Source organism: Diabrotica virgifera, chromosome 3 (genome assembly GCF_917563875.1).
Source record: "Diabrotica virgifera virgifera chromosome 3, PGI_DIABVI_V3a".
Taxonomy (NCBI): Eukaryota; Metazoa; Arthropoda; class Insecta; order Coleoptera; family Chrysomelidae; genus Diabrotica; species Diabrotica virgifera.
Window position 1 is genome coordinate 131,457,767 of NC_065445.1, and position 12,404 is coordinate 131,470,170.

At 32.2% G+C, this 12,404-nt stretch overlaps 1 long non-coding RNA gene across 1 annotated transcript; it reads left to right on the forward strand.

Annotated features, from left to right (window-relative positions):
* Positions 1 to 9,573: 9,573 nt before the first annotated feature.
* Positions 9,574 to 11,326, forward strand: LOC114343126 (uncharacterized). The gene is made up of 2 exons (XR_003654488.2): positions 9,574 to 10,194; positions 11,044 to 11,326. It is a non-coding gene; the product is annotated as an uncharacterized LOC114343126 (long non-coding RNA).
* The last annotated feature ends 1,078 nt before the right edge of the window (positions 11,327 to 12,404 follow it).

Consider the following 12,404-nt stretch of genomic DNA (forward strand, 5'->3'; position numbering starts at 1 on the left):
GCAATTTTGCCTGTTGCATTTTATGCCAACTACAACAGGTTAATGGTAAATTTTGTTTGAAATATGATGTAAACATCTTCCGTGTTTATTTCATTAGGCAACCAACAATACGTTTTAAGTTGTCAATGCCTCTGTTATAGTCTGTCCGTTGGTTCTTTAGGGGAGTGCATATAGATTTTCACCATGATACAATATGTATCATGGATTTTCACTTCGGAAAAAATCAAACAAGATAGAACTTTTTGTAATTTCATTAAGAAATGTTTAATAAACAACATATCAAAAAGTTCTACTCGAGAAGTGGGTGCTTCAGTTTTTATTAAACAAATGAACTACGAAATTAGATGTTTTTTTAAATAACTCCGAAAATATAAATTTTAGAAAAAAATTGACCACTTGAAAAAAACCATTGAAAAATTCAGAAAATTTTACAAAAAAAACTTTATACAGGGTGTCCCAAAAGTAGTGGAACGGTCGAATATTTCGCGAACTAAACATCGGATCGAAAAACTGAAAAATACGTGTTCAATAATTTTCAAAAATCTATCCAATGACACCAAACACCAACCCCCACTACACCCCCTGAAGGTGGGGTGGAGGGTAACTTTAACATCTCAAATGGAAACTTCTAGTTTTTCTTGCAGATTTGGATTCGTTACGTAAAAGTAAGCAACTTTTATTCAAGACATTTTTTCGAACTGTGGATAGATGGCGCTATAATTGAGAAAAACGATTTATCCTGATACCATAGGTAAATTATAGAAACGGTCTAATATCTCGAAAAATACACTTCCAAATGAGAAACCAAAAAAAAGTTTTTAATACTTTTCGAAAACCTATCGAATAACATTAAACATCACCCTCCAACCCACCCCCTGGAGGTGGGGTGGGGGGTAACTTTTAAATCTTAAATAGCAACCCCCACTTTTTATTACAGATTCGGATTCTTCATGAAAAATTAAGCAACATTTATTCGAAACATTTTTTAGAATAATTGTTGATAGATGGCGCTTTAATTGGAAAATACGATTTATTAATGCCATCTGTCAGCAATTTTAAAAAATATTTCGAATAAATGTTGCTTAATTTTTCATGACAAATTCGAATCTGCAATAAAAAGTGGGGGTTGCTATTTCAGATTTTAAATTTACCCCCCACCCCGTCTCCAGGGGGTGGGTTGGAGGGTCATTTTTGGTGTTTATCGATAGGTTTTCGAAAAATATTAAAAACCTGTTTTTTGGTTTCTCATTTGGAAGTGTATTTCTCGAGATATTAGACCGTTTCTATAATTTACCTATGGTATCAGGATAAATCGTTTTTCCCAATTATAGCGCCATCTATCCACAGTTTGAAAAAATATCTTGAATAAAAGTTGCTTACTTTTACGTAACGAATCCAAATCTGCAAGAAAAACTAGGGGTTTCTATTTGAGATTTTAAAGTTACCCCCACCCCCCCTCCCTCCAGAGGGTGTAGTGGGGGTTGGTGTTTAGTGTCATTGGATAGATTTTTGGAAATGATTGAACACGTATTTTTCAGTTTTTCGATCCGATGTTTAGTTCGCGAAATATTCGACCGTTCCACTACTTTTGGGACACCCTATATAAAGAATTTTCTAAAATTAAATCTGTATCTTCTATAATTTTTTATTTATAACGGTAAAGTCACCCTTCTCACAAACATTGGCGCACTGTAAACTAGTGTACGGCGAAGTGCACGGTTGAGTTATTTTAATGTAATTCTTTAACTAATGGATCAAATGAAATTTTACAAATTGAACATAAAAGAAGAGTAATTAAGCTATCTTATGGTTATAATAAAAAGAAATAAAATTTATGGGCATAAGTACGGTGTGGGCGGAAACTGAGCCTTACATGAATTTTGTTTGAAAATTATTTAAAAATGTGTAACTAATACAATTTTTCTTATAAAACTCTCAATTTTGCACAACTTACCTTTCAAGCATCTTACTAAATGATGTTTTATTCAAAAAAAATCTCAAAAATTTAATTCAAATGATATGACGTCTCAAAAAATGTAATTTTTAAAATTTTCTTAGTTTTATAGAATTACCACCACTTTTAAGACGGTATTACTCAAGTTTGAACAGATCTATTAGAGATTTATAAGCTTAGGATATATTCTTTAAAATGCACTGAATTATTTTACTTTAGAAATGAAATAAACTATTTCTTTTTGAGAAAATTAAGAAAGATAACAAAAATGTAATACAAAAACCGAAAATTACCAGCTAAAAAATGTTTATACAAAGTGATCAAAACTTTTTTCTGTAAAACTTACCTAAAATACATTTAATAATAAGCTTCAACAATAATAAATATTCAGCAAAAAAAATTTTTTGTAGCTCTTATACAGTATGTCTGCGTAACTTGGAACCTATTGATAACTTTTTTATTATCAGTTTTACGAAAAAAAGTTATTCTTTAAAAAATACTCTGCATCGTATATACTCTAAGATGAAATCATTAAATATCAAATTGAATTAATTTTATAGGAGGTATGTCAAAAAATATGAATTTTACTCAAGAGTAAAGTACCTTTACATTTCACAATATCCAAAATTGTTATTAAGAAAAGTTGTTTGGAATTAAAAAAATTGTTTTAGTGTTTAATTACATCCTTCTAATTAAAATATTGTGAATAAAAAAGGCACGTAACTCTTAAGAAAAATTCATATTTTTTACATACCTTGTATAAAATTTAAAAAGTTTGTTATCTGATGGTTGTATCTGAGATTTTAGACCACGGATAGCATTTTAAGAAGAATAACTTTTGGTGTCACTTCGGTATGCGGTCTACCGTCTAATATGTGGTCTACGGCAATTTAGCTGATTCGGCATGCGGTCTACGTACAAAAACAAATTAGAGAAACTATTACAAACATTACTATTTTATTATTACTAACAGCTTCACTGTTCAATTGGTAATTATACAAAGAGTCTACATTCTACCACATCCAATACTATTTTAATATTAAATATCATGCAACCGCAGTAAATATCGGTTTTTGCCTGAAAGGAGGAAGACCTAACCCTTCGGTCCAAACCCAACTTACGGGTATTAGAGCCTATTACATCTTCCTAAATTCAGGACCAATATTCAGGATACGATTTAGGACACTAAATTCAGTCACTGTAGCTCGCTATTACACCATCCTAAATTTAGGATGCTAAATAGCACAAAGACAGGGTCTGAAAACCAAGAAGTGTTAAAACCACAGGGGTTCGGTTTAGGGCAGTCATTGAGAGCAAGACTATGTTATTATCTCCGAATTCTATCCTACTGCATGGATTTTAATCAAATTTTAGGAATATACTCAACTTATCTCCTTTTTCAAAGTCTACCCTATGCTGATGTGTGCTTTTGTCTTGGGGGCGGTTCCCACCCCTTCTCGGGGGTGGGAAACTTTTGCTTAAATAACTACGGAAGTTGCTAGATAACCTAATTCTAAGCAAAAACTGCTCTATAATTTTTTTTTCGAAAACTCGATACTTTTTGAGTTATTCGTGGTTGAAAATTGGCCATTTTCATTGAAACATAACACCTTTTCAAACGGTTTTTTGCGAATACCTTAAAAACAATGCATCTAACTAAAAAAACTATATAAAACTTTTTTGTAGCCTATAAAAAAACAAAGAGATTCGTTTCTTCATAAATCTTCTAGTTATAACATAAAAAGAGATATGATACGTAAAAGAATTTGTTTTTTGGTGCAATCTCAAATCAGTGTATTCAACTTGAAATAACAAAGAAACGGTCGATTTTAGGTGTATAGTGCTACCAATACCTTTTGTTGTGATTGAAACGTTCTTTCAAATAAGCAATATTAAATGTCGATTACATTCAAACTAAGCGAGATAATGCTGCAAAAAATTGATGACTAACGAATTTTAAGAAAAAAATGACAAGTATATTTAACCCCTCATCCACAAGAATTTAAATGCATCGTTTTCCTTCTACAATACATTTTATTATAGTATTATTTATATATTCAAAAAGTTGAGCGGCTTTAAAATGAATGGTTTTTGAAAAAAATAAAATCAAATTATAGAGCGCATATTTAAATTTTCTTAAAAATCTTCCTTTTTCTCCATGTAACTTGAAAATGATAAGAGATACGGTTATGAAAAATAAAATTAAAATGTTTATCTAAAAGAAACCTACATTTTTGTATGGCATTTAAGTTACATGTTACATGGAGGAACAGGAAGATTTTTAAGAAAATTTAAAAATGCGCTCAATAATTTGATCTTACTTTTTTCAAAAACCGCTCATGTTAAACCCGCCCAACTATTTGAACATAAAAATAACACTATAGTAAAATGTATTGTAGAAGGAAAACGATGCATTTAACTTCTTGTGGATGAGGGGTTAAATATTCTTCTCTTTTTGTTTTCTTAAAATACGTAAGTCATCAAATTTTTTGCAGTTTATCTCGCTAGTTTGAATGTAATCGACATTTAATATTGCTTATTTTAAAGGTCTTTTCAAGCACAACAAAAATTATTGGTCGACCCCTAAAATCGACCGTTTCTCTGTTATTTCAAGTTGAATACACTGATTTGAGCATGCACTAAGAAAACAAACTCTTTTCACTTACTATATATCTTTTTGTGTTATAACTAGAAGATTCATAAAGGAAACAATCTCTGTTATTTTATAAGCTACAAAAATATTTTATATAGTTTTTTTAGTTAGATGCATAGTTTTTAAGGTATTCGCAAAAAACCGTTTGAAAAGGTGTTATGTTTCAATGAAAATAACCAATTTTCAACCACGAATAACTCAAAAACTATTGAGTTTTCGAAAAAAAAAAATATAGAACAGTTTTTGCTTAGAATTGGGTTCTCTATTAGCAACTTCCGTAGTTATTTAACCAAAAAATGTTCCACCCCCGAGAAGAGGTGGGAACCGCCCCCAAGACAAAAGCACACATCGGCATAGGGTAGACTTTGTTTCTTGAGCTGTTCCCTACTTATTGTGAAAATATCAAGTAAATCGATATAGTAGGATATAATTCGGAGTCCCATACCCTCATTGACTGCCCTAATTTAACCAGGTTAAACTTTTAAAAGCAGGTAAACCAGGTACGCTCTTCGAAGGGCTCGAAAGGTAATTATGATTGATTACCTTTCAGTCAGCATCGTGACATGTTTATCGTTTTGGGTACATCCAGTGATATTTTTATTATTTTGGGTGCATAGAAAATGGTACAGGATTGTACACATGTACATCCATCCGATTTACTAGAGATGGCATGGTGGAACTGGAGCAGGTACCTCTTATAACACACAACTTTGGAGAGATTAGAACTATGTATGCTTACTGCGTTAGATGCCGCAGAAATGTAAGAAAGTTTGTTTAAACATAAATTTTGGAAAGACACAAAACATGACAAACCTGGTAATACCAAGCGAAAATCCAAAAGCCGACTTCAATGAAATAGCATTTTGTCCATAAATATAAATATTTAGGGATGAACTCCAAATTGCCAGACAACCAAACTGCCGAGCTACAAAGAAGGATCACCTCAGCATGGGTCGCATACGGAGCTCTATCAGACATCTTTAAGAGGAACATGCCAAATTATCTGAAAAAGAAGACGTCCGACTAATGTGCGCTTCCAAACATGACTTACGGCGCCAAAACATTATCGTTAACCCAGACCACAACAACCAAACTTGAGTGCCCCAAAGAAGAATGAAACGGTCTAGAGATGGCATGATGGAACTGGAGAAGGTACCTCGGAATAGGTCCCAATCGTCTATTCCACGCACCAGTGACCAAAAAGTCGACGGTATCGGTTTCGATTTCAACGGCGCCGCATCGACCGCAATCCGCAATTTACAATAAACTCGGAACTGGATTCTCGCTCGGAATAGGTTTTAGCACAGCCACATCGAAAGAGCCACCCTAGGGTTAGTAGGGAACACATCGGCGACGTTCGTTTCGATTAGGGATGGCACGCTGGAACTGGAGCGGGTACGTCGGAATATGTTTCAATCGACTATTCCACGTATTACACGTGACAAAACTTTGACGGCATCGGCTTCGATTCCAGCGTCGGTCGTACACTTTTCGGAACGACCGGGCAAGAGATTTGAAATGAAATAGGTACGGAATAGGTACCATAGAGAAACGCATCGGCGGCGTCTGTTTCGATTCCAACATCTCACATCTGTTTAATGTGATGGGTTCAAAAGAATTTCAGGTCGATACGGCTGTAACAGATTTCTAATTTATGGCAGATATAGTTGTCATTTAAAACTGTTAAAATTTTGCCTCTTTCGCATTTTGTTTTTATTTATATGACTATAATCTAATCGATCCTATCTTCTATAATAACTTAGTGTCTTCATTTTCCATTTGTCTCGACTTTAGGTAATTTAAAAACCCATAATAATTACATTTAAGAAAAATTTGTTTAGTTGTGATATAGATTTACGAATTGGAGGAAAAACATGGTAAGAAATATAAATATAAATATATTTAAAAACCAAATTAAATACATGTCATCCTCTAGATCACGGATTCCCAACCTTTTAGTAACTGCGTACCACCTGAAATATTTTGAAGATTTTGGAGTACCACCAAACATTTGGGGGTAGGGGGTCATGGAATGGAAGAATGCCCCCCGATCATATTGTTTTTAGAAACATGTTTACTATCAGAAACATGTCCATTGGCTTGTTTTATAGACACAATTGTGGTGTCTAATTTTAATTTTAAAATATATACCATAGTCCAGTACTTAAAACCAGTCTTACACGAGCAATTAGTGACAAATGGCATCAAAAACAGCATAGCTTGTCAGAAGAGCATTGGATACTCGGATTTTAACTCAATCCAGAAGTCAACTAAGGATTTCTCTTTAAAGCTGTGTTTCACAGAACTATTTTCTATTAGATCGATGAATGTTTCCTGCAATTACAACTCATTTGCTGAGATTCCTGCAAAAGGATTTCTGATCCAGTCAAGTTTGGAATAATCTTCAGAGAAATATTTATTAAAACTTTCTTGAAGAGATTCCAAGTGAAGAATTATGAATTATGTCAACCACTACATCTGGTATTTGAGATATTTCGAGAAATACTGTATTCTGCCACATCCGCAGACAGAGGCCCAGCGTAACAGCTTGTTTCACCCACGCGACGCGTACCACCTGAAATCGTCCCACGTACCACCAGTGGTACGCGTACAACTGGTTGAGAACCTCTGCTCTAGATTAAAAATACAAAATTATTGGTACCTACCAACTAGGTTGATCGTTTGAATGTGATACATAGGGCTAAAACATTAACTTGTAACTGGCTGAATCACTAATGTGTATGCCAATAACAAAAAAAATATTACCGAAAAGTACTATTGTGTTCCATCTCTACGATTTAGCCACTTAGGAAGTCGAAAAACCTTCCTAATTAGGATGCTAACTGACTAAATGCGATTACACTATCCTGAATTCAGAACGTTCTAAATATCGGACACTAAATTTAGGAAGATGTAATAGGCTCTTAAAGAGCCTATTACATAGAGTGAGAGAACCGCAGGGCAGGAGGTATTTGACCGCTGCGCGCAATCACAACCCACCCTTTTTATTATCACTAAACGGTCTTTTCAGCGTTTTAAATTAACACTCAAGGCCCATTTCGTTGATTCAAGTTTATATAGGCAACCCAAATTACACGCCGCTAATCCTCGGTTCGGGATTTAGACAGAATAACACGTGAAGTGTGAAGTAAAGCACAAGTATGACAAGTAAAGTAAAGTATAAATATAAATAATAAATAAAAAGTTTGTAATAGTTTCTCTAATTTGTTTTTGTACGTAGACCGCATGCCGAATCAGCTAAACTGCCGTAGATCGCATATCAGACGGTAGACCGCATACCAAACTAGAAACTCTGCCGTAGACCGCATACCGAAGTAGCACCTAACTTTTTTTCGTAAAAGTGATAATAAAACAGTTATCATAATTGTAATAAAATGATGAGTGTCCGTAATTTGAGAAAAATTTTAAAAAAATTTTCGATTAGAATGATGTAATTGTATATTTAAACATAGTTTTTAATTTCAAACAACTTTTCATAATAGCATTTTTTTAATATGCTGGAATATAAAGGTATGGTATGTTTAACCGTAAATGGTTTGAGTTCAATTAGTTACCACTATAAACATCCTGGATTAACCGATAATAGTATAAAAGGCCCGGTTTCAGGTAAAATTTATTTCAGGCTTTATTATGGGAGTACCGTCTAGTCAGTGTTAATTGCAAAAGACCAACTCTGTCTACCTCGGTGGCTTATCGCTATCGCTCCGGGTGGGTCTTAACAATGGGCCAGGTCAGATAAATTTAATAATATTTACGACCGCACTAATTGAACTCAACCATTTACTGTTGAACAAACCATACTTTACTCTTTAACGAAATTAATATTTTCGACATAGCTCGTATAAAATTGATAACATTTGATATCTGATGGTTGAGTTTTAGATTTTTGACTATCCAGAGCATTTTATGAAGAACAAATTTTTTTCTTAAAATTGATAATAAAAAAGTTTTCCATGTGGTTCCTAGCTACGCAGACATACTGTATAAGAGCTTCTGTATAAGAATTTTCAAATTGCAATGCCATATTCGGATTCAGCATCAGCATAATCAAAAACAAAATACAAACATATTTGATCAAAGTAAAATAATGAATTTATTGATATTTGTAAAATTATTTATACAAAACAATTGTTATTGTTTAAACAATTAATAAACAATTAGCGGCCAAATCTGCGAGTAGAACTTTTTACTTTAACATGTATATAAACTAATAACAAAGTTTTAGAAAAATATAAGCTTGTTTGAATTTTTCCGAAACAATTTATGTTTTCGTTATAATTGCACTCCCCTACTTTGCGTATATGCATTATTTATACAGGGCATTATTTATTACATAGGAATTATTTATAGGGCTTATCAACGCTTCTCATTTGTTTCGAGCTACTGTCATATGTCGTATAATCCGTGTATAATCATAGATTTATATCACGGTTATTAGACTTTATTACGGTTGTCTTGTCCGACGGTGGTGGGGAGACTTATATTTTTGACTTTACGTCACAAGAGTTTACATTCCCATATTTTTAAATGATTTTCGATCATTGAATGTGTGTTATTGTGTATATATGTGTATTATTTGTGTTATTATGAAATAATTAGACAAATAATACACATTTTATCTTATACCGGGTGGTGAATCGTAAAAAGGGCCATAGGAAACTCGATGTAAAATTCTGAATTGTTGAATTCCTGCTTCCCTAATTATTTTACATCAAAAGTCATGAGAGAATACTTGTAGAGAATTAAAATCTGTATTAAAATTAAAAGTTAAAATTTTCTACGATTTAAATGCATTCCAAAATTTTGAAAAATATGATACATTTGCCACAATAGGTATGCGTGAAAAAGTAAGTCCACACGTTACTATTTAACTGGCAGTGCTCACACCATTGACTGAATAAAAAATCTTTATTATTAATCCTTTCTCCGCAACTGAGGGTATCTTATCCATAGAGGTATATATTGACATAGAGAGAGTGTCATTCGGAGCGAAGTGACGACACCATCTTTTTTCTTTGGATTAGTGCTACTTCACTCTTACACATAGTAAAGCTGCGACAGTATGATAAACGTCATTTTTAAGTTAGGAGAAGTATGAAGTTAGCTGATGTCTTTCCTGTTATTTTTATTTTAGTCACTGTTTACATTTATTTGTAATTTGTAGATGTTTTTAGACAAATATTCTGTTTGGTTTTGTTTTTGATTGTTAATTGTGCAGCGAAATTGTGATAGTAAATTAAATATAAAGTTGTTTATCGCCTACAGAACTGAATTATCCCATAGTAATTATCAGTTTGTGTCAATTTGTTTAAAAAAGAAAAAACACCTTTCCTTGTGTTTGACAGACTTGTAGCAAGGGCTTTCTTGTGGATCCTGTAAATTGCGGGAATAGGACAGACAGGGATAAAATCCTCACTTTTTACTATTCCCAAGGCTATACATTTCCCCCATGCAATACATTTAAATGAATTTTATCCAAACAAAGGCAGGAACATTGGATAAAAGCAATAAGGAGAACAGACCTCAAATTAAAATATGAGAGTATACAGTAAACATTTTATAAGTGGTAAGTTTAAAGTAATTCAACTAAGTAATAAGTTTTTGAAATGTCTACAATAATAATATACATGTACTTACCAATTCGGTTCTAGTTTAGAACAAGGGTTATGTAAAGAAAATCATGCTTGATCATGTAAGATATAGTGTATTACAATATGGTTAAATGCAAAGCTTAATAATGCCTTAATGCATATAGCCTGCCTAAACTGTCCTTAAATCTTCTTTAGACTTTACAAATCTAACAATATCTGCGCTCTGCATTAGTTCATTCAGCTTGTGGTTCATTTTAATTCTCCATGAACCATCTCTACAATGTGTTGGTCCAAATATGTTCCTTAGTATTTTACGCTCAAATATTTTTAGTCGATTTTCATTAGTGGTTGAGATGGTCCACATTTCACATCCATATGTGACCACTGGTGTAATTACTGTTTTGTAGATTCTAAGCTTATACTCTAAGCATACTAAGTATGCATAAAAACACTTCTTATTACCGATAAGAATCCGTTGTTATATTTCTTGACAGGTGTTGTTGTCATTTTTTATTATTGAGTCTAGGTAGGGAAAAGTGGAGGCATATTCGTAGGTATGGTTGTCTACCTTCAGATTCTCATGTGGATTCGACTTTGTGCACTCCATATAGGTATTTTTTTTACTTTCATTAATATATAGACCAAACATAGCAACTTCCTGTTTCAGCTCTATAGCTTTTTCGCTTAATACATTTTTGTTGTGGCTTATTATGGCAATTGTCCTTAAATAATGTTAAAATACTCATGTGATATTTTGTCATATTTGTATGATTTTTTTATGGTATACAATTTAGAGTTTTTATTTATGTATTTGTTGTTTTTAGGAATAAACACCAGCTATTTTAAATGTAGGAAAAGGAGAAACTGCTGGAACCTAACTTTACACAAATGTTTTTGACTATTGAAGATTTGGATAAACAACAGAAGTTACTTTGGGCTATAGCTATGTGCAGATTTATTTCATTGTGGATTACTATGTTTATTCTTTTTAACTATACTTCCTACGTTGTTTGTGAGATTAATATTATTATTTAATTGATTATATTAATATTTTGTAATAATAATCAATGCTTTGGTTTAACAAATAGACAACTTAAAATAGAAAAATGCTTTATTGTCATGGAAAATTGTACAATTTATACACAAAACTTACAAAGAGTCATAAAAAACAATAATAAACACAATAAAACAATAATAAACTAAAACAATAACAAAAAAATGTTAGGATATAAAGAGACTAACGCTCATAATCGTATTGAAGGTTTTTACATCCTCTTTAAATCCTAACATTTACACAATGTGCTCATACCAGCAACAAGTTTTTATACTTGTGTATTATGAGTCCTATTTGAGAGTACCAGTGGTAATGCAATAGGTCTATAATTGCAGGCATTAGATTTTTCACCACCCTTATGAAGAGGAATAATGATGGCTGTCTTTAGGCAGCTCTAGAAATTTACCTTTCTTAAGGGGCTATCCTAGTATAAAAGTATGAAATTCATATACTTTTTTGGGAATTTCTAAAATAAAAAATACTGTACCAATTATTTTGAAAATTTGCATGAACATTTGTTATAAAAAGAAGTACATGTGAAACAATTTTCATAAAAAAATATTGAAAATTAAACGATTTATTCGCCATCTACTGGCACAGTGGAAATAAAAACATAGCTCCACTGCTGCAGTGATTGGGACTAAAAGAGATCCTGAAACATAAAATATCAAAGTTATTATTGAAATATAGGTTATTTTCTATACCATCAAATAGGGATTTTTTTAATCGGATAAAAAATGTCAATTTGGCGGTTTTTGAAACTGAAAATGTTCTAGCTAATTTAAAAAAAATTTCAACACTTTGTCATTTTTCCAAAAATCCTAATTGATGGTATAGGACATAGGAAATAACTTATATTTCAATAATCACTGCAATTTTATAATTCAGGATCTCTATTAGTCCCAATCACTGCAGCAGTGGAGCCATGTTTTTTATTTTCACTGTGCCAGTAGATAGGGCATAAATCGTTAAATTTTCATTATTTTTTTTTTATGAAAATTGTTTTACTTGTACTTCTTTTTATAATAAATGGTCATGCAAATTTTCAAAACAATTGGTACAGTACTTTTTATTTTAGATATTCCCAAAAAAAGTATGTGAATTTCGTTCTTTTACACTAGGATAGCCCCT